This window comes from Strix aluco, chromosome W (assembly GCF_031877795.1).
Source record: "Strix aluco isolate bStrAlu1 chromosome W, bStrAlu1.hap1, whole genome shotgun sequence".
NCBI lineage: Eukaryota > Metazoa > Chordata > Aves > Strigiformes > Strigidae > Strix > Strix aluco.
In genome coordinates, this window is record NC_133970.1 from 46,607,227 (window position 1) to 46,630,747 (window position 23,521).

The 23,521-nt window shown below is 43.7% G+C and overlaps 1 pseudogene; it reads right to left on the reverse strand.

Annotated features, from left to right (window-relative positions):
- Positions 1 to 23,521, reverse strand: part of LOC141917620 (ADP-ribosylation factor-like protein 15) — a 312,613-nt pseudogene that overhangs the window by 212,091 nt on the left and 77,001 nt on the right.

The following is a 23,521-nucleotide window of genomic DNA, read 5'->3' on the forward strand; positions in this document are numbered from 1 at the left end:
CTGGGCTGCTTTTAATATTAATTGTTTTTCAGTTTCTGTCATGTGATCCAATAATAATTGTATATCACTCCAATCTGGATCATGTTCTTTTATTAGAAACTGAAAATGCTTGGTCACCCCAACAGAGTCGCTTCGATACCCCTTCACTACACTTTTCCAAGTTTCGAGATCAAAGGAAGTGAATGGGACTTTTATTCTGACAGGGCCCCCCCATCTGGCCCTACGGCCTCTCTCAAGGGAGCCGGCACCACTGCTGGATTCTCCTGTCTCTGAGTGTGAGATACGGACTGTGAGGCAGGGAGCCTGATTCCGAACTTTCACTCTCCTCCTGCCAGCTTCTTACCGGTGGTTTATAGTACTCTGGTAAATCCTTTATTTCGGCCCCTTTCTCTTTCCCCAGTTTTGTGCATCTCTGTCCTATACTGCATGACGAACAACATCTTTTCAACTTCCCTTTCCCTTCCTTCTTATTTTCTTTTTCCAGCGTTTAAAATACAGCCTAGGGGACTCTTTTTGACTATTCCCCCACTCTGGCCACTTCCCATCTCGTCTACTTTACCTTAAAACACTACCTGATTAAGCTGACAATACCCCCTCAGGCAGATGGTACAAGGGTGCACTCTCCCCACAGAGTACGCACCTAAATTCAAGACAACAGTTAACACAGAGTTACTGCCTCCCGCTAGAGGAGATATTTCACCTGTGACACTTCAAACACTGAGCCCGAACAAACAGGCAGCACCAGTGACCCAGCGGGCGGGCACTAGGGCGCTCTGTACTAAGGAATGTTCCCTCGTCCTGCACTACCCCCCCACTGGTACAGAGTCTGCCCTGCGCTTCGTTCCTCTGCGGCCGCTTCCCTCGCGGGATAACGGAACTGCGGGTCAGAGAACTCCGCACTCCGCAGCTGCAGCTGGGCTGCGTCTCACACCCGCAGAACAGTCACACACCCACACAAAGGGGCCCTTACACTTATTACTCACACAACATCAAATGACAAATACTACAAACATCAAAACACCAATTACAACAATTGCTAAATCATAAAAGTCATAAATCAAAGCCAAAAGCATAAATCATATACCATGAGCCGTTTGCCGTTTATCATTCACCACAGATCCAATTTTCCACAAAACCAGTTAAAAGAGGGGACTCAAACCCCTGATCGATATCGACTAAATTATTATAAATGGTACCAGATTTTACATTTGATGGTAACAATGGCAATGCCACACCACTCCCGTACCCCCGTATTAGGAGTACCCAGGTCAACCTAGGGTTCCAATGTGGTCAGAGTGTCCAAACCACCCACCCACGGGCCCACCACTACTTGGGGACTCGAACCCCAACCCCAGGGGTGAGCACAAAGGCTCTTTACCTCGCATAGGACGTCTCCTCATGACTTACAGGTCTCCCCCTTCTCCATCATACCTGATCCGCCGATAGAAGGTCCTTGTCTGCCCCTGCTGAGATCGGGAGAGTGAGGGAGGGTCTCCGAGAAAGAAACCTCGGGGTGTGCCTAGAACGTCCCCCTCTCAGCCGGTTCCGCAGCCGGACATAGAGGGTCCCATCTGGGTGCCAACTGACTTGTGGAAAACAGACTCTACAACTCAAAATAGAGTTCTAAAGCAGGTATGTTTACTCCGGCGCCGGGGTGCAAGGGGATTTCTCCACAAAGCTTGCACACCAACAGCACATTTTACCAAAAACTTATCAAGTGTGGATATACATATTCATTGGATTACATAACACAAACATACATATGCATGAGTAAGGCTGGGTTAGTTCTAGAGGCTGGTGTCAGCAGTTTATGTTCTCTTTGCACCTGCGCATTGCCTCCTGGGGGGTGTCTTCGGGGGGCTTTGGGAGGAAGGCTCACAGTCCTCCTCACCTTGTACTTTTCCTTGGAGCATGCGCAGACTCTCTTAGCCAATTTCTTGAACAACAAGGGTGGTTCCAGCCAGTTTACCCATTCTATCTTATCTAAAAGCACCAGTATATCAATTTCTACCACCCATAGATGGCTATCTATCCACTACAAAGACTGAACTTGTTAGAGTACATCTGCTTTCCAAGGACATGTTTCTTATTTTTGCTGAACATTGTAGTTCTTGGTAAGTTTCCACAGAAAACTGCTTTGTTTTGATGAACACAGTAGCCCTTGGTAAAATTCCACAGAACAGTCTGGGCAAGCAGGATTATTAAGCAATATTCAGAAATCATTATAAGTTGCTATAAGTTGCTATAAGTAAATAAGTTACAAAGCAGGTGATCATTTCCTTGTATCACTGCAATCTTGAAAACAGCCTTAAATATATTAAAAAAAAACCCAAACCCAAAGAAACTCCCCCAAACCAACACCCCACCACCCAATCATGTAAGCTGCTTCACCATTGAACTGGCAAATCTCCATGGTTCGACTGGTTTTCTACTTTGGCCAGTCCTATGTGGCTTCCAGAAGTCCTCAACAGATTCAGATGAGTGTTTGCTCAGCACAGCCTGTTCCTCAAGTACAGTGGCTATGGACAACTTCCAACCCATCTTACCTGTGACTCAAAATATTGCTCTGACTCAGGAGGAAAGCATCTCTCAGTTTGCATGCTGGTTCAAATCACAGGAAGCCACTGCAATATCCAGCTTCCAATATTATTACACAAAGTAGCATAGATTCCAAAATAAAAATCAACAAGTTGGTTATCATAGTCATACTGCTGTTCCCTTGCAAAGCAATTTACAGTGTTCCTATCTCCTGTAATATTTTAAGCCTGTAACAGTAATCTGACTAATAAAAAACACTTGTTATAATCAAAAGCACTTTTGTGAAGGGAAACCAGCAGTACACTCCATCAGTAAGATACTTATTAAAAAAATATAATTAGGTACACTGTTTTAGAATTGCACCCTGTATTTTGGAAACAGTGACCAAACAAACTGATATGCCACTACTAAATCATCTTCCAATCTGCCGAGGAACTAAATTTATTTGTCACTTGTAACTATATTTACTAATTCAGGAGGTTTCCAAAACAGCAGTAAGAACTGACTTACATATGATAGATTCTTCATTATTGTAATTTTAATCTAAAATAAGGTTATTTTGCAACATACCTATTGACTCAAATATGATTGTTTGTAGTTTTACAATCTGGTTAATATAGGCAGTCTTTATTTCAACATGGCTCAGTTGAAATCATTTAGTAGCTATTTGAAAATAAATATATGCTACTGTCATAAAACATCAAAAGAACTTACAAATCTTTGACAGGGGAAGGTAGAATAAATACCATACAAGTGGACATAACAGAAATAAGAGGTACAATATTTAAAATGACATCTTAATTTATAGTTTCTAGAAGGAACTGTCAAATGTATTTTCTTGATTCCAGTTTAAAATTAAAAAAATAGGAAACAGCCAACCAGCAACTGAACAAAGGAAAAAAGGATTACATTTACTTATTAGTATTTCAAGTTAGCTTCTCCTGTAATTTTTCCTAATCACTTCAATAATATTAAGTATTTTCTCCAATCATGCCTGCAAAATTAATTAGGTTCAATTACATTTCATAAATTAAACAATTTAATTGGATATTCTTAAAAATAGTCATTGTTTTGAATTAAACTATTCATGACATTGCTTAATAGTTACAGCATGCAGCTTCTACAATACTGTTTCTACCTAAGCAATGCATGGAGAAAGCATATTAAAAATAAAATATAAAATTTTGAAAAACTGAAGCAACTGCACTTCCCAACAATAAATATAACTAACATCTGTTGCAGAAACTGCTTGGCACTTGTACAGTTTTGTGAAGGATTTTTGTTGTAGATAAATGTAGATACAATTTCTATTACGCACCACTCAGACATTTTCTTTAATTATACTCCAAGGGGTCCTTACATATCCATTAAAGAAAGGCAACTTGTTATAAAAAAAAATGCATACATACTTCTAAATTTCAACTGTGATTCATTTGTCTTATGACACATCGAAAAGTAAGGCAATACCTATATTTAATGGACTTAGTTCTGCAAAAATGTCTAATGCTCAACACATTATTTTTTTAAAGCTTTAAAAATGCTCTTTTTGAACTAAGAAATGGTTCTATGATGATTTGGCATTTTATTTTCTCTCATTTCACACTTCAATAATGAGGACAAAACCACAGCAAAGCCTTTAGGAAAGCAAGAAATTTCTATTTCAACATCAGCAAAATTGACCGAGTAAGGCTCCTGCTTTGCATCCACAGCAAATACAGGACATAATTTTTTCAGGGACAAAATACCAGTAAGAACTTTGTGACATTCTCCTTCATTTCTTTTTTGTAATTTTGTTTTCTGCTATTCTTAAGTATAGAATTTCAAAGACATACACTGAGCTCTTCATACAAGTTTTTCTTCTGAAAACATGCATAAGCTGTGCACATTTAACAAAATTCTTGTATTCAGCATTTCATACAGACTCAAAGTAGCAAGACTTGTTTGCTATGAAAATACACTGAAAGATTTTTTTTATGAAGACCATGCAGTAGAAACATATTTAAATGCTACTGTAAGCACATAAAGATCTATTCCTCTACTGAGATATCAAGCAATTGGTAATGATACAGAGGGATAAGGAGAAAATGAGGGTACTGTCAAAAAAAGGAGAAATGCTAACTCTAAATACACAAAAAATTCAGTACAGGCCAAAAAGTCTATCCACATGGGTTCAACTGCAAAATGGAGAGTTAAGTCTATAACTTGCTGTAAAGCAAATTGGCATATGTCATGTATCATAAAGACATTGTTCCTCTCCTGTATTCACTATTGTCATGAAACCAGAGAAGGAACATTTCTTAAATGAGATTTATAATCAAAATCTTCAATTAACTTTAAACCAAATTTGGAGGTTTTAAAAGGAAAAAAGTAGCAAAATAAAGGCTTAAAAATACTTAAATAATGTAAAAACAGCATTTCCGTTGATGGAAACTGTAATCTGCATTGCTCTATGAAAAAAGTAAAATCAAAACACCTTGGGTATATTTGGATGAATAAAATGAAACCAGTTGTGTCTCAGGACAGTGTCATTTTTCTAAGTGGAAGTCTTAGGAATACGTGCTTTGCTTTTACATTGCACAATAAACTAGAACTAATAAACTGATATGTTAAAATCTATATTAAATTTCCTTTAAATATTCATTACACGTTCCTAAATCCATTTTTAGGTGAACAAGACCTAGAACTTGTAGATTCTAGCCCTGCATCATTTCAGTTTACCTTTTTATGTAACTTGATATACTAAATCCAAATTCCTTATTTCAGGTTTTTTTTTTTGTTTGATTTGGTTTTTGGTTTGGGGTTGTTTGTTTTTTTGTTCTTTCCTAAGCACAGATTCTTGGAATAAAGGACCAACAGTTTAATAAAACATTTTACGGTATAGTTTACATGATTCTCACTCTCTTCCTCTGATATTATAAACATCACTATACCCCAGTCACATTTACATTTCTCCTTAACACATAAGCAGCTTAACATTTTATCTTCTATTTCTTTTTGCTAACTAAATAGGCATAAATGGCAATAAAACAATACAGAATGTACAATAAACTATACTGTAGAAACAGCAGTTATCCTACAGATCAGTAAGTTTTGCACTGAATTGAATTGACATTCTTCAGAAAGATCATCTTTTTGACAAAAGCACATCTAAGAAAGTAACAATTTTAAATACAAAGCAGCAACACAGTAAGGTGCTGAAACAGTTTTGACTCTGTCGTAGTAAAAAACGCCACTCATGGAACAAACAGGAGATTTCACATACAATCTTTAATGAGAAGAGTCCTTTAAATGACATTTATGAACAGAATGACACAATCAAAGTTTAATTTCTTCCTACAACTTCAGAAGAATAAGTAGAGCTTCTCATGAAGAATTGGTAACTTTCAGCATTTCCTCAAAGGTATGTGACATGATAGGAAAGTAGGTAAGAAGAATTTTTCAGAAACTTAAGAGCAAAAGGTACACTGAATAGAACAATTATAAAATTCACTATGTGATAGCTACAAATTAGACAAAGACATTACTTTTTAAAATAAGAAAATCAGAACAGGTTAAGGACTTCAGAACAGGAATTGCAACTCTGCCCTCACATCAGTATGTAACAGTTAAGAAAAAAGCTTTTACATAAAAGACTACCCATGGCTGCAATCTATTGCTTTAAGCAGTTGCAAAGTATGGAGTAATGGGATAGTACAAGATTAAAACTAATAGCAAATAAAAACCCAAGCAAAATAAAAAATCACTGTCCCAGGAGCTTTTGATAAGAGTAGTTTAAAAACATATTTTCTTCCTTAAGTAAAATATGGTGAAAGGAGGAGAACTGTGTTTGTATCCAAGTATTGTCTGTTTTCCAGAATAAATAAGCCTGTATAGAGTGCACTGGACTAAGTTCTTAGGGGCTGGGACTGTTCTTGGCCTGCGTACTTACAGCAAAGAGTAACTGAGACCAGTCGTTAACTAGGATGGTCAGGGTAATATGCAATACTGGGTCAGTGGTGTGCAGATAGTAAATACAAACAGGCAAGATGCTGCCACGTTAACATATCTCTTGCATGGAGCAAGCTGATGGCTTGTCTTAATGGTTGGCCAATATTAAAAATGGCAAAATACATAACTGTGGGTGCTGGAGAGCAGAATGCAGTTCATTCCTAGCAATTTCCAGATCATCTTCAGAGGAGGCACTGTCTAATACAAATATTACCCCTTGGGATCCTTGGTAGTAATGACTCCAATATTTACTGTCAGTCCCTTTCAAGACAATAAGAAGAACTAATTGAAACAAGTATAGTTAAACAGATTTAATACTTGTACCTGAAAACAACCCTTCTACTTAGAACAATCAAAACAATGGACTAAATTTTCTCTCCTAAATATACATAATTGAAAGAATAAAAAAGAAAAAAGTAACCATAAATCCAACACACACACACAAATGTCAAGCTAACATTGTTTAAATATGGAAGGAATTTGACTCAGTGAAGTTCTTTATCCCTGAAAGTTTCTGCTCCATTAATGAGTACTGGCAGAACTACCATACTTCCAGTGCCACCTATACCTTCTCACTGAAATATCTTGGTATTAATATATAACTTTTGCCCATTCTTTCTTCCTTAGCCCTGCAGCTCCTTGCCATAACCTGTAGATTCTGTCATGGCAGTTGCTCATTTCTGAGCATGATAAGGTCTTCCAGTTCAGCTCCAAACTATCAGGCAAACACTTCATAACTGTAAAAAAGGTGTCAGGAAAGCCTATTAAAGTTGTAATTAGACACTTAATGAGGAGAAAGGTGATACAATAGTGAGTTGAACAGTGACAACATGCAAAGGCATTCATTTCAACTATTGCTCTATCAACCACGCTAAGGATTCTGGAAGAGCTCAACAGTAGACACATGAGTGACTATACAGGCTTATGTGCCACAGTAATTTTTAAGACACAGTTCAGTGGCACTCAGCCATCTCAACAGAAGCATCTGTAGAAGAAGGTCATCTATAGAAATCTTTTGTCTCCCCTGGAGAGAAGCATATGTTTGTAACATTGAGGTAGAAAAAAAAATTGTATTTGACAGTTGTCAAACTATCTAAACTATGATTTGGATATGGGCTATCCTTTGTATGTCTGAATCTGGCACTACACTCATAGGGACTAACACTAAAAAGTAAACAGTGAAGGGAAGTTGCTACAAGTATACTTGAAATTGCTAATGTACAAGGACCTGTAAAGTAGGACATTTAGTTTTAATGTTAGCCATCACTTGTGTTTTACTAGCTTTTATTTTTCCCGTACTTTACTGTAATGTATATAATTTCATTTATACTTTTTCCTAACTACCCTCTGTAGTCATTACCCACTTGTAAGATGTTTTGAAACCTTTAACTCCTTGCCTAGTGGAGATAAGACAGTCCTTGGACAGTCTGAAAAACCCCCTGAGTACATCCCTAATAGCAGGAACCTAAAGAAAACAAGGGCCTAAGAAGATGACAGTGTCAAGATAAGCGACTGGAAGCTGGTCTAAACTAACCTCCTTGGAACAAACAGGAGCTGAAGGATGGATGAAGTAACTCTATGACCATGTATGGACATGAGAAACCTAAAGTTCACTAAGGGACAGTGTGAGAAAGGCTGTGTGGACCCCTAAGGAGGGGAGAAGACCCTCACTCTATTTTTACTACGCATGCTCAGACTATGTAAATGAATTCTGAGAACCCATTAGCATAAGACTGCCTTTTCTAAGAAATCTAATGCATATGTATGCTTTTTGTGTATATTAGTCAGAGTTTTGTTAGTAAGTGTGGCACTTGTGGTGGAGCGATCCCCAGTGCTGCCCAGCGCTGCGAATAAAGAATACCTGCTTAACACTTATACTCAATTCTGACTGTTGAGTGAACCTCTTTGTTTCAACAGCAGCAGCAATACTCTAGTAGAAAGCTTGACATGTCTGCAAGACAGTGATTCACAGAAATGTGCTGAAAGTGTCCTTTACAGACACTATTCTTACTTTGAGATAGAGAGAAGTGAACTTTAATGTAGACACAGATACCAAGTGCTGATAATAATAAAACTCAATTTTTTAGTGAAACAAAACAACTACACAAAAGTTCTGACCAAAACGTAGGCACAAAATGAGAATTTAATGCAACATAATTACTATAACATTGAGATGATACTTAAAATATTCACTTAATTTGTAAACTGTTCAACAGAAAAGACAGCCACTAAACAAAGGTGAAGAAATCAATATCTAAGAAGGAATTTACACCATACACTTTAGGCATCCAACTCAGAGTATTCAAATCTTGCTACATGGAATTACTCCCTTCTCTGTACCAGTCACACTAGAACCTTAAGCACTCAGTTTCTGTATTCTGCACCTAGCACAATTTAGGTGGCTAATGAATGTTGCGAACACACACATTTTCCTATAGAGGATACTGAATTCAGACCTGAACAGTGTTTTTCTGCAAAAGATCTAGGGAGGTGGTTAAAGGTAAATGATCATGGGATTTAGTCAAGACCTTGCTTATTTTCTCTATTAATTTAACCAGACTCATAAAGTAACAACACACAAATAGGACAGCTGTTTCATTTATTTTATCAACCTGTGACGATCAACATTACTTATACAGAAGAGGGATTGCATTGAAAGCTAATTCTATGTTTCTGTACCACCATAATATCTATCAATTGTACTTGTAAAGAGTTTCATAGCATGTTAGATGTCCCAGTCTTTCCAAACTGCTATGTCAGAACCAAGTAGAACAAGTTGCCAGAGGGACACTATTTACATAGCCACACACAGAAGTGTTGCAGTTGTTTTTAAAGGTGTAGTTTAGCATAAACTATCCTATGAATTAATCTTATCTATTCCAAAGGTTTCTAAGACAGAAAAATTCAAAGTCTGAGTTCTCCAACAATCCAGAATGTAATGTGCATCCATTAAACATCCTCAGGCTCTCAGACAAGTAGTAGTAACACATGAGAGAAGTATTTAGGTTAGGTTTGTTAGACTAATACCATGTCTTTCTCTAACAGCTTTGCAGGCACATGGCTGTTCTTCAATCACTTCATGCCTAAACTAAGTTTAAAAAAAAAAAACACAAAAAAAACCCCAAATCCCCAAACAACCCACTCAGGTAAAAATCACCAAAGCATCAGAAAAACATAACAATTCACATTAGACCTAGGGAACATGTTATGCTAGAGGTTCACTAGAATGTGACATTCAATGTAGTATTTTGCTCAGAGACAGGCAAGAGCCACAACTCCTGCCAGGCATAAGATTTGTTTCCTTCAGCAATTAACCCAAAGGAGCCAAAAGACCTGTGATGTGACTAGAACATTCTATTTACATATAAATTGGGGAAAAAAACCCCAAACAACCAACCAGCCCATCACAACACAATCATGCTACTTATTAGAAAAGATAGTATTCAGTCATCAAATGTAGCTTTGAATTACTTTATAAAAGGAAAAAAATAACCTCTCTTCTTATAAAAAAACTACAAGGTGCTATAATTAAAAACCCCAGTCATCCAGCATTACTACAGGGCAGTTTTATTCAACTAACTGTTCAAAATTTTAAAAAGCTTTCATTTGTAATTTTTAAAATATCAAATAAATAAATTCTTTTTGATTATCAGCCAAGGGTATAGTGTTTCCATATTAAAGTAGTCTATTATTTTTATAAGTGCCAATAATTACCCTCTCGAATACCCCTTGGAAGCTGGGGGAAGAGTTTGAGAGTTATGTGCAGTTTAATACACAGTCAACACAGGTTGCACAATGATGCACTCCTGTAAATACTATGCAAAATGCAGAGCTGCAAATCTTCCTTCTAACTATGAATACTTCTGTTTACATCTGCATTCGCAGCAGTCTGAGGCTACCTTAAATTCCCTCCTTTTCAGTACTTTCAGGAGAACAGAACATAGCGTTACAGAAAAAAATTCACTGAAAGCCATTTAAAGGCATCAAATTTGTTATTTGTCAAACGTGCATCAAGTCTCCATTGAGAGCACAACAAATGTCACACAGCCCTTGCTTTAAGATAGTCTATCCTGTTGTGGAGGTTTGAGCTCAGCCGGCAGCCAGAGGCCACGTGGCCGGCTGTTCACCTCCCCCTCCCCTCTCTGGTGAAATAGGGGAGGGACAAAAAGAAGAGAATTTGTAGGTTGAATAAAAAGAAAGCATTTACTAAATATAACAAGAGAACAACAGTAACAATAATGAGTTCAAAAAGAAAACGGGTAAAATGCAGCAGTGGCTTACCGAGCGCTGCGACCGACCCCACAGCAACAATACCGCCCGATGAGGAGACGGCGTGTGTGTAAGCCCCAAGCGAAAAGCCGAGAGAGCGAGCGAGCGAGAGAGAGCCTGCACACCTAAATCCCTGGGCATGACATTATATGGTATGAAATACTCCAATGAAAATTAACTCCATCCTGGTCGAAACCAGGACACTCTCCACCCCTTATTCCATACCATTGATGTTATGCTCAGGTTTCCAAATACATCTTAAGGCATCACCACCCCCTTTTTTTTCCCAGTTCTCACAGATATCATTCCCTTAGTCTATGGGCCATCCTTCCACAATGTCTGCTGAGTTCATTTCACAGAATCACAGAATCACAGAATCAACTAGGTTGTAAAGGACATTGAAGATCATCTAGTCCAACCATTAACCTAACACTGCCAGTTCCCATCTACACCATATCTCTCAGCGCTATGTCGACCCTACTCTTAAACACCTCCGGGGATGGGGACTCTACCACCTCCCTGGGCAATCCATTCCACTGCCTAATAACCCGTTCTGTAAAGAAATACTTCCTGACATCTAGTCTAAACCTTCCTTGGTGCAACTTGAGGCCATTCCCTCTTGTCCTATCACTTGTTACTTGGTTAAAGAGGCTCATCCCCAGCTCTCTGCAGCCTCCTTTCAGGTAGTTGTAGAGGGCGGTGAGGTCTCCCCTCAGCCTCCTCTTCTCCAGACTAAACAACCCCAGTTCCCTCAGCCGCTCCTCGTACGACATGTGCTCCAGACCCTGCACCAGCTTCGTTGCCCTTCTCTGGACACGCTCGAGTCATTCAATGGCCTTTTTGTAGTGAGGGGCCCAAAACTGAACACAGTCATTGAGGTGCGGCCTCACCAGTGCCGAGTACAGGGGTAAGATCACTTCCTGTCCCTGCTGGACACGCTATTTCTGATACAGGCCAGGATGCCATTGGCCTTCTTGGCCACCTGGGCACACTGCTGGCTCATGTTCAGCCGGCTGTCAATCAACCCCCCCAGGTCCCTCTCTGACTGGCAGCTCTCCAGCCACTCCTCCCCAAGCCTGTAGCGCTGCTGGGGGTTGTTGTGGCCCAAGTGCAGCACCCGGCATTTGGTCTTATTGAAACTCCTCCAGTTGGCCTCGGCCCATCGCTCCAGCCTGGCCAGGTCTCTCTGCAGAGCCTCCCTACCCTCGAGCAGATCAACACTCCCACCCAACTTGGTGTCATCTGCAAACTTACTGAGGGTGCACTCGATCCCCTCGTCTAGATCATCAATAAAGATGTTAAACAGGAGTGGCCCCAAAACCGAGCCCTGGGGGACACCACTCGTGACCGACCTCCAACTGGATTTAACTCTGTTCACCACAACTCTTTGGGCCCGGCCATCCAGCCAGTTTTTTACCCAGCAAAGCGTGCGATCATCCAAGCCTCGAGCAGCCAGTTTCACCAGGAGAATGCTGTGGGAAACGGTGTCAAAGGCCTTGCTAAAGTCAAGGTAAACTACATCCACAGCCTTTCCCTCATCCAATAAGCAGGTCGCCCTGTCGTAGAAGGAGATCAGGTTTGTCAAGCAGGACCTGCCTTTCATAAACCCATGCTGACTGGGCCTGATCCCCTGGTTGTCCTGCATGTGTTGTAAGATGGTACTCTGGATGAGCTGCTCCAGTCCTTCTCTGTTCACAAGGAGGAGATCTAGCAGGGCACCTTCTCTGGTTGGTTCTCTCACCAGCTGTTTTAGGAAGTTGTCCCCCACACATTCCAGGAATCTTCGGGACTGGTCACGCTCTGCTGTGTTGTATTTCCAGCAGATGTCTGGGAAGTTGAAGTCCCCCACAAGAACAAGGGCAAGCGATCGTGAGATTTCTCCTAAGTGCCTATAGAATATTTCATCCACCTCTCTGTCCTGGGTGGGTGGCCTATAGTAGACTCCTACTACAACATCTGCCCTGTTGGCCTTCCCCCTGATTCTAACACAAAGACACTCCACCCTGTCTTCACTGCACTTGTATTCAAGGCAATCATAACAGTCCCTAACATACATTGCTACCCCACCACCTCTCCTACCTTGTCTATCCCTTCTAAAGAGCTTGTAGCCATCAACAGGCGCACTCCAGTCATGGGAGACATCCCACCATGTTTCTGTGATAGCCACAACATCATCATTTTCCTGTTTCATCACGGCTTCAATCTCCTCCTGTTTGTTACCCATGCTGTGTGCATTGGTATACATGCACTTCAGCTGGGCTGGTGTTTTGCCCCCTTCCCCCTTCAGATCTAGTTTAAAGCTCTGTCAATGAGCCCAGCTAATTCCTGCCCCAGGATCCTCTTCCCCTTCTGGGACAAGTGCATCCCATCTAAGGCCCAGAGGTCTGGTGCCCTGTATACCAACCCATGATCGAAAAAACCAAAGCCCTGACGGTGACACCAGTCTTGAAGCCACGAATTCATCTGCTGTGTTCTTCGGTGTTCATCCTCATCCATCCCCCCAACTGGAGGGATGGAGGAGAACACAACCTGTGCCCCCGACCCCTTGATCAGTTTCCCGAAGGCCCTGAAATCTCTCTTCATTGATTTAATACTTCTCCTTGTCGCGGAGGAAAGTATTGACACGGTAATATTTAGTAAGAAATCTAGGTTTATTAATAACTAACAGCAATTTATTATTATAAAATAATTCAGAGATACTAAAAGAAAGAAAAGCGACTTATTCAGATTCTAAAATGACAAGATTCACACTAACTTACTTAACGGTACCTATATATACACATGCATGCACATAACAAAATGGACAAACATACAGAAACAAAGGTGTTTGGATTCAGTAGAATGAACACAGAACGGACATACACACACAGAAACAAGGGTACGTACCCCCCCACACACACAGAGTAAAGAGAAGCTAGCTCAAAGAAAATGTCCCTCTCGAGTTTAGAGCAAATACTCCCAATGCCTTGGCATTCCTCAACGGGCGATAATTGAGACTCGAGCGGGGGACTTCGCCCTGGCCTTCCGTCTGGAGCAGACGACACCTTAAGGGTTTGGTACCTGAGAGGCGTCCCAGCTCAGGGGAGATGCTGGTCACAGGCCCGCTGCGATCCAGGAGAGCTCAAAGGGTCTCCCTGGTGGTCGCCATTTATAGGGTCCAAGATAATTGACTTTTGTCAAATGCCTTCTGGTGCCTTCCAGCAGTTACACAAGAATTTGATTAATGTGCGACTCTGTTATTGTTCCCATTTGACCCCATCCCAGGCACAGGTGTGCCAGGCCCTTAGGAGTTGATGGGCCATTTTAACCATTTCCGAGCAATCGGGAGGGGCAGGAGCCAGGCTCGTTAACATTGTCAGTCCTTATCTCCACAGACTGGTGTATAGCTCGGGGGATGTGGGTGGAATCGCACCTAGAACCAAGCAGCCCAACAAAGAGGGGCGGGGGGGGTAAGGATTGCACCACCACAATGGGATGTGGGTGGAATCGCACCTAGCACCAAGCAGCCCAAGAAAGAGGGGCGGGGTGGGGGGTAAGGATTGCACCACCACACTCCTGCTAATGTCGTTGCTACCTACCTGAAAAAACAGAAGAGGGTAATAGTCCTTGGGTTTGATTAGAGAGGGGAGTCTTCTTGTGAGGTCCTTGACGTGAGCCCCAGGGAGGCAGCAGACTTCCCTATGATGCGGGTCTGGTCTGCATATGGGGCCTTCGACACCCCTCAGAATGGAGTCACCCACTACAATGACTCTTCTGGGGTTCCTTTCAGAGCTGGTTTTAATACCTTTTCTAGAGTGACCTGGCCTTGGTGGTCCTTGGTCTTCCTCATTGTTTGTCTCAGACTCTTCCTCCATGTCTTCATTCAAAAGTTCCAGGGCCCCGAATCTATTGTGAAGGGGCACCATGGAGGGTGAGGGAGGTTGGGAGAGAATTGTCTTGCCTCCCTGAGCAGGGACCTGTTTCCAGTCTCCCTCATCTCTTAGGTCCCCTCCTTCTTCCTGCTAGCATGAGGGTGAGGGATCACCTGCCTTGCCTGGAGCCTCTATTTGCTCCTGTTAATTCATGGGTGCTGTAATGGTTTAGCCCCTGCCGGGGTCTGAGACCACACGGCCGCTGCCCCTCCCCCACAAAGGGAGTGAAATACAAAGCCCCGATCTGAGATAAGGAGAGGTTTGATACAGCAGTGCAATAGCAACACAACAAACAACAACAATAACAATAAGAATAATAGTAATAACAATGAACAGGGCAAAATATCTACCAATACAGCAGTGAGAGAAAACCCGGCAGTGCGAACCCCACGCGATCACCGATTCTTCCCGCGCTCTGGTGCCTGGACGTGACATCAGCATGGCATATGAATAACCCGGCTAGAGCTTCTTCCCCCACTGCTGGGGAAACTTAACCCTATCCTGGTTAAGCCAGGACATAATCCACCCCTTTATTCTATACCATGTGCGTCACATCCAGCTGCCACTTAGCAATTAGCATTGACAAAGAAAAATTAACAAAAGCACAGTATAACTCACGGTGTGTTTTCACCCACAATCAAGTCCCCTTGTGGTATGCATCGGACCTCTCCATCCTTCTGCATCACCCACCAGGTGCACCCAGGTCCTTGAGCAAAAACAATCCCGTGGATGGGTTTGCCTTTGCCCGGCGCAGGACTAACCCAGACCATTTTTCCCAGCAGATCCCTCATGCGCACCACAGGGACTTTATCCCCGTCTACAACACGTGGGAGTTTTGACTGAGCCGGGCCAGCTCGATTGGCAGATCCTCTTGTGTTGACTAACCAAGTGGCCTTTGTCAGATGTGTGTCCCAGTGTTTGAAGGTTCCACCCCCCATTGCTCTCAATGTAGTTTTTAACAGTCCATTGTAGCGCTCGGTCTTCCCAGAGGCTGGTGCGTGGTAGGGGATGTGGTAGACCCACTCGATGCCGTGTTCTTCTGCCCAGGCATCTATGAGGTTGTTTCGGAAGTGAGTCCCATTGTCCGACTCAATCCTCTCTGGGGTGCCGTGTCGCCACAGGACTCGCTCTTCAAGGCCCAGGATGGTATTTCGGGCGGTGGCATGGGACACTGGATAAGTTTCGAGCCATCCAGTGGTTGCTTCCACCATTGTGAGCACGTGGCGCTTGTCTTGGTGGGTCTGTGGCAGTGTGATGTAGTCGATCTGCCAGGCCTCTGCATATTTATATTTCATCCATCGATCTTCATTCCGCTGGGGCTTCACCCGTTTGGCTTGTTTGATTGCAGCACACATCTCACATCCATGGATGATCTCTGCGATGGTGTCAATGGTGAGGTCCACCCCTCGATCTCGAGCCCACCTGTATGTTGCATCTCTGCCTTGGTGGCCCGAGGTCTCATGGGCCCACCGGGCTATGAACAGTTCACCGTTACGCTGCCAGTCCAAGTCCACCTGAGCCACCTCAATCTTAGCATCCTGGGCCGCCTGCTGGTTGTGTTGATGTTCAGCAGCGGCCCGACTCTTGGGTATATGGGCGTCCACATGGCGCACCTTCACAACGAGGTTCTCCACCCGGGCTGCAATGTCCTGCCATACTTCAGCGGCCCAGATGGGTCTGCCCTTGCGTTGCCAGTTGTTCTGTTTCCATTGCTGCAACCACATCCACAGGGCACTTGCCACCACCCACGAGTCAGTGTAGAGATAGAGCCTCGTCCACTTTTCTCGCTCAGCAAACTCCAAAGCCAATTGGATGGCTTTCACCTCTGCAAACTGGCTCGATTCACCTTGTCCCTCAACAGCTTCAGTGGTTTGTCGTGTGGGATGCCACACCACAGCCTTCCATCGTCGATGTTTTCCCACAATGCGACAAGACCCATCAGTGAACAGGGCATATTGTTTTTCTTCCTCTGGCAGCTCGTTATATGGTGGAGCCTCCTCAGCACGTTTCACCTCTTGTTCTGGTGACATCCCAGCATCTTTGCTCTCTGGCCAGTTCATGATCATTTCCACTAATCCTGGGGGGTCAAGGTTCCCTATTCGAGCCCGTTGTGTTATCAACGCAACCCATTTACTCCACGTGGCATCTGTTGCATGATGTGTAGAGGGAGCCTTTCCTTTGAACATCCATCCCAGCACCGGCAGTCGGGGTGCCAGGAGGAGCTGTGTCTCAGTGCCGACCACTTCTGAGGCAGCTTGAATTCCTTCGTACGCTGCCAGTATCTCCTTCTCAGTCAGGGTATAGTTAGCTTCAGAGCCTTTGTATCCCCGGCTCCAAAAGCCTAGAGGTCGGCCTCGGGATTCCCCATCTGCTCTCTGCCAAAGGCTCCAGGAAGGGCCATTCTCCCCGGCTGCGGTGTAGAGCACGTTCTTAATCTCCTGCCCTGCCCGGACTGGCCTGAGTGCCACTGCCTGGGTAATCTCCTGCTTAATTTGTTCAAAGGCTTGTTGTTGCTCAGGGCCCCATTTAAAATCGTTCTTCTTGCGGGTTACGTGGTAGAGAGGGCTCACAATCAGGCTGTAGTTTGGGATGTGCATCCTCCAGAACCCCACAGCACCCAGGAAAGATTGAGTCTCCTTTTTAGTGGTTGGTGGGGCCATGGCTGTTATCTTGTTTATCACCTCCATTGGGATGTGGCAACGCCCATCTTGCCATTTTATTCCTAGGAACTGAATCTCCCTTCCAGGCCCCTTAATTTTCTGTCACTTGATGGCAAAACCAGCCTTCAGAAGGATTTCAATTATCTTCTTTCCTTTCTCAAAGACTTCCTCAGCTGTGTCCCCCCATACAATGATATCGTCAATGAACTGCAGGTGTTCTGGAGCCCCACCTTTCTCCAGTGCAGTATGGACCAGTCTATGGCAAATGGTGGAGCTGTGTTTCCACCCCTGGGGCAATCGATTCCAGGTGTACTGGATACCCCTCTGTCACGTCCCGCTCAGATGAGGGGGATAAGTGACTCAGATTCGCAAATCCCCAATGGAGCGGACAACAAGTCTCCAAGTCTAAACATTTATTAACTACTCACAATGTACTAATTGAACACACGATAGTTGGCTAAGTATATAACAAGTTGTGGCAAGCAATACAATATGCCTTGCATTGCTTAATGGGAAAGGGAAAAGAGGGAGATAGAGGGAATGGGGAAATACAGATCACCGGTCTGGGTTTCTGCGCTGATCCTGCTGACGAGGGTTCCAGGAGGCAGAGGAGACATCCGTCTTTTTCGCTTGCATCCGTCTTCTTCGCTTCACTGCACTCTCTCTCTCCCCGGGCCGCGCCCCCCCCCCCCTTCTTGATTTATACCCACTTTCCTTGGGTCCATCCCCTAGGTCGACCCACATACCTACGTATCCCATGTACGGGGAGGGGTAAGGTGTTTCATGGGATGATGTAATTAGCATGATCATGTTAGCCCTCGTTAGCATATTGAGGGGTGTTAACTTTAATATGCATTTTGTGGATAATGAAGCAAAGGTCATTCACCGGACAGATGGCCCTTGAAGTTTTGGCCAGGTGCCCCAGAGCAGAGCCGTCCTGTCTCCACAGGGCTCCCTCCTCCAGTCCCATCTTGTGTTATTGGGGCAGCCTTATCAGCTCCGACCTCCACAGAATGCACCCTGTGACTCATAGTTTTGTCTTGCGAGTGTTTGAGGCATTTCTTTGATCAGCCTCAACTTTTGCTTTCTCAGGCTGTTTTTCTTAGTTTCTCGCAGGCCTGGTTTCTCGTCTCTCACATCCCACCCCGTGACTCAAACACTCCAAGTTCTTCTTTGACCGTTGTGATCCCAAAAGGTATAGGGAAAAGGAAGACAGAAGGTGAGAGAGCATATAGCTAATTGCTGCAAGGCATACTATTAAAAGCAAAAATTTGCATAATATCACAATACTTATATTTATAAGCCATCTTCCCTACCCTGTGAGTCCTGAGGATCCCAGTGATGTAACCCATGACCCAGGGTTCCATCCAACTAGTCCATCAGTCAATAAAAAGGTTCTCACTTCCCGTTGGTGATCTTCTTCATCATGGCACGGTCTCCTCTATAGAGGTGGTGGCATTGTGGATGGTGATGCAGCATTCTCCCTCAGTTAGATTCAGCACACCGCACAGTCCATGTGCCTTCAGCAATGCTAGCCGGATTCTGCAATGCCATCTTAGATGCTTGTTGGGTCTGCACCTTTAATTCCTTAAAGGCATACCTTGTTAGTGCATAGAATTGCTAAGTTAAATTTTCTAAAACTATTTGAGGTTATACAATCACATTATCAGGTCTATAAGGATTTAAATGGGAATACAATTTAATATTCAGGTACAATTCATTAATGCTTAATTTGTGGGATCAGACCCCTCCAGCTAGTCTTTGATGACTGCATCTTGCTGTTGGTGGATGTGGTGTTGTAAGGATCACATACAGTTATATGAGCTAGCACTGTAATCTGTTTGGTATTTGCAAGCACCAGTTTGCAGTCACAGGTGACTCACAGGCTTCCTTTATTTTGGAGGTGATTCCCAATAAGGTAACATAAGGCACAGCTCCAGGTTAGCCTTCCAATAAGTGAACTCATTAAATGTACCTGTAAAATTTCCTGGATTGTTGATTGTAATTGATTGGCAATGATTTATTCCACACCCAGCAGGTATGATTCCACAAATTATATAATAATGTAAGCAGATTACAAATAATAACTAGCCAATAATGCCTACAACTGTCGGAGTCACCATTAGCCGGGGTCCTTATTTCTCCATGCGGGAACAGAAACGACGCAACACCAATGTGATGATCAGGTCGTCCATCTTTTTTATTATATATATATATATAATATTCTATTCCTTTTCTGGTTACATTTATACTCTACTAAGTTCCGTACACGCACTCATCTATCTTCTAATAGGCTACAGGTCATCTACACGCGCTGTTCACGCGCCTCTACAAGCATTTGCATTGGTTAATTGCAATTAGCACGTAAAGCCCAAAACTTGCCAAAACTCCCTTATCTCATACCCTGTTTTGCTCAGACTTGTGTGCTTTTGCTGACCACAGGTGTTTCTCACTTATCTGCTATCTTGTGTGTTTTTGCCAGCCTTATTTTGCTGGCCTTGTCTTCGTCCTTGCATTCTTCTGTCTGCACTAACTTTCTCCCAGCGCGGCCCAGACTCCTACATACAACCATTGAAAGTGCTTAAAGTAACATAGGTCTCCTGTTGTCCAGGATCAATGCCCTGTAAAACACATATATACATGACAAAACAATGGTGGTTAGAAAGAAGGGACAATCCACCTGGTATTGATGCGGTATTCTTTCCCATGGGCATCAGTAGCCACCCATGAACAAATATTGATGGGAGTTTTTAGGGTTAGGGGTACTTGCCCCACGGTGGGCAAGTCTACTAGAACAGGTTGTCCAGGATATTGGAGCGGGTTTGCAGGGTCTTCAGTCTCTTTTTTCCTGGCGAGTATGGACGGAGGCTTAGGACAGAACGCGGTAAGTCGTGGGCACCCATTAATTCCCCACCCACTGTTTATCTTCATTACTGCGTCTGGCACCCGTTGTGGCCATCCTGGTTCGAGGGGTTTTAGGGCCTGCTTTAGAAGTCCGTTGGTGCGTTCCACAATTCCATTTGCTTGGGGATAGTATGGAGTATGGAAAATCCACTGAATTCCTTCATCTTGAGCCCACTCCTGAACCACCCCGGCAGTAAAGTGACTACCATTGTCTGATTGGATCGATTTGGGCTTAGGCAAGTAGCTAAACCAGCGTTTTAACCCCTTCACCGTATTTTCTGCAGTTGCTCGAGATACAGTTTCTGCTTGGGTTAGGCCCGATACTATTTCCACCCCCACCAATACATAACGTTTTCCCTCAGAGAGCCGGAAAGGGCCAATATAATCCACCTGCCAGGCATCCCATAGTCCCTTGTTGTCCCTTAGGTGTAGGGGTTGGTCCTTAAGAGGGTTGTGCTCTCCCAGCCGAGTACGACATAGACTACACGCTGAAATAATGGTATTGCACAATTCCCTGGTTACGGACCATCCCCTTCTTATTGCCTCTTTAAACAAATCTTTGCTTCCTGAATGACCCCGCTTTACATGCAGCCATTCCAGTAAGTGTTCCCATTTCTCCTCCTCACCTTCTGTAGCAGTTCTCATCAAACGAGTCATTGAATCCACCTGGTTGTTTAGCAGGTGGGCAGGGTGATTTCCTGACTGGTGTGCAGCAACCCATCCTACTAAAAAGGATTTCCATTTTGCAATGTTTAAGATTTCCTCCCACTTCTCACGCTGCCACACTGGTACCCGATTTACTTCCCAGTGGTTTTGTTCCCAAAATGTGAGCCATTCGGTACATCCCTTGAATACGCCATAGGAGTCTGTGTAAAGAAATCCTGGTTCTGCAGTCTCAGCTTCTTTAACAATCACGCTTCATACCGCTGTTAACTCTCCCACCTGAGCACTTCCCCCACCCTCTGTTATGATTCGGTCCCCCGAGTCAACATGCAGTGCTACTGCTCGGTATTTCCATACCTTTCCCTCTCTTCTAGAAGATGCATCGGTGAACCATACATTCTTTAGATGGGTTTCAAATGGGGGAGCAGGTTTGATGTATGAGGGAGGAGGTTCAGGGTGATCTTGTATTTTGAGCACTTTGGGTGCCCCCTCCTCTATCTGATACGTGTGGCAGTAATGATCTAATTGTGCATACCACTTCCTCACTGTGTCTCGCTGCGCAACCCCCACAGGAGGGGGGGTTCCGGCCAGTACTGGTTTCAGGACCTTAAAGGGTCCTCGTAGAATGATTAGTTGCTGCCTTATGATTTTTTCAGCTTCCTGCAAAGCTAGGCTAACCACAAAAAGACCCTTCTCCCAGATCGAGTAACGTTTTTCTGCATCTTTGAAACTGCGCGAATGAAACCCTATAGGGCGAGTGGTACCCTCCGGTCCACGTTGCCACATATGTATGGATAGTCCATGAATTGCAAAACCCCACTCAATTTGGAATGGATCTGTTGGATGTATCGGCCCTAAAGCCTGATATACTCCAGCCTCAAAGATTAACAGCTTTAAGGCTTCTTCATGGACAGGAGTCCAGTCCCAAATAGCCCTTTTGCGTGTCAAATCATATAAAGGACGAGCTATGATGGAAAAATTGGGGATATGTTTCCTCCAAAATACCAGCAAGCCTAAGGCATGTTGCAGCTCCTTCTTATTTTCAGGGCTCTTTACTTCTTCCAGGGTAGTTAAAGTTTCAGGGGGAATACACACTGTTCCTCCCCGCCACCAAATACCCAGAAACTTTACCTCGGAGGATGGGAGTTGTACCTTTTCAGCTGGAATTTGGAGCCCTAAATTTTCTAGGTGGGTGATTATCTCTGTCTGGGTCTGTCCCACTGCAGCAGCATCAGAGCCACCGATCAGAACATCGTCAATATATTGATATATCCTGACCCCTTCCCTTGGAGGGATTTGAGCAAGCTCCTGTGCTAGTGCATAATGAGCGATGGTCGGCGAATGGCAGTATCCCTGGGGGAGACGTGTAAAAGTAAATTGCACGCCTTCCCATGTAAAGGCAAAGCCATCTCTGTCTGCCTCCTGTATGGGGACCATAAAGAACATATCTTTCACATCAATAGTTGCTAAGATCTGGTGGGCTTGTTCCTGTATGGTTGCAATCAGTTCAGCTATGTTAGGCACTGCAGCTGTTAGAGGACCTGTATTGGCATTTAATCGCCGATAGTCAATTGTCAGTCGCCACTTTCCGTTAGGTTTACGGACTGGCCACACTGGGGAATTATAGGGTGAGTGAGTTGGAACGATTATCCCTTCCTCCCGCAGCTCTGCTATTACCGGAGTGATCCCCTCCCTGGCACCTAACGGTAAGGCGTAAGGTTTCACATTAACAGTTTTAGAAGGAGGAAGCGCAGGCGCTTGCTGTAAAAGTCTTATAGAGGCAGTTGAGGACCCAAATTTCCATTCCCTTCCTTTTGAATCCACCCAAGCTTGTCCCTTCAATAGGTCAAGTCCCAGGATATTTGTGGGGAAATTCCCCAGGATCATAATAGCCTCTGTTGCAGTTTCATTCCCAGGTAACCAGCATTTCACCCGAGCAGTCGACTGTGGCTTAGAGTCCCTGAAAACATCTGTAACCCAGATCTGCTTTTTGTCAGCAATTATGCCATTCCGCTTGGCAACCTCAGTTTGGAGTGCTGAAATCTGAGCACCCGTATCTACTAGAAATGTAACTGGAGTTTTAAAGGGACCGAGCGGAAAGGTAATCAACAAGTCTCCTTTAGTATTCTCTGTGAGCCTCCTTAAGTGGACCCACCCGCCATCCCCCGGCTCACTTACTGGGGATGGCGCATCCAGTTTCCCGACCCTAAATCAATCAAGTCCTCTTCAGGGGCAGTTGGTGTTTGAGAAGCAATTACCACCATCTCGTTAGTTTCCAGCTCTGTCCCACCCTTTGCCCAAAAGGTCCGCTCAGTTGTGGGGGGCAGCTTTCTTTTGTCTTTCCAGGCTCGAATGAGCTTTTCTAAAACTGTAGTAGGCATACCATCCATTAACTCTCGGGGAATCCCCTGTCCAATTCCCTCAGTCCACAAGAGGTTTCTCTTTGCTCTTAAAACTTGCGGAGGGGAAGGAGGCGGATTTTCCTGCTGTTCCACTCTGCGTACCGAGGGCTTAGGTTTACCCGTTCCCCTGGTAAGGCCCATTCTCCGGCCATAATGTATTAAGTCCTGAGCTATCTCTCCCCAGGTC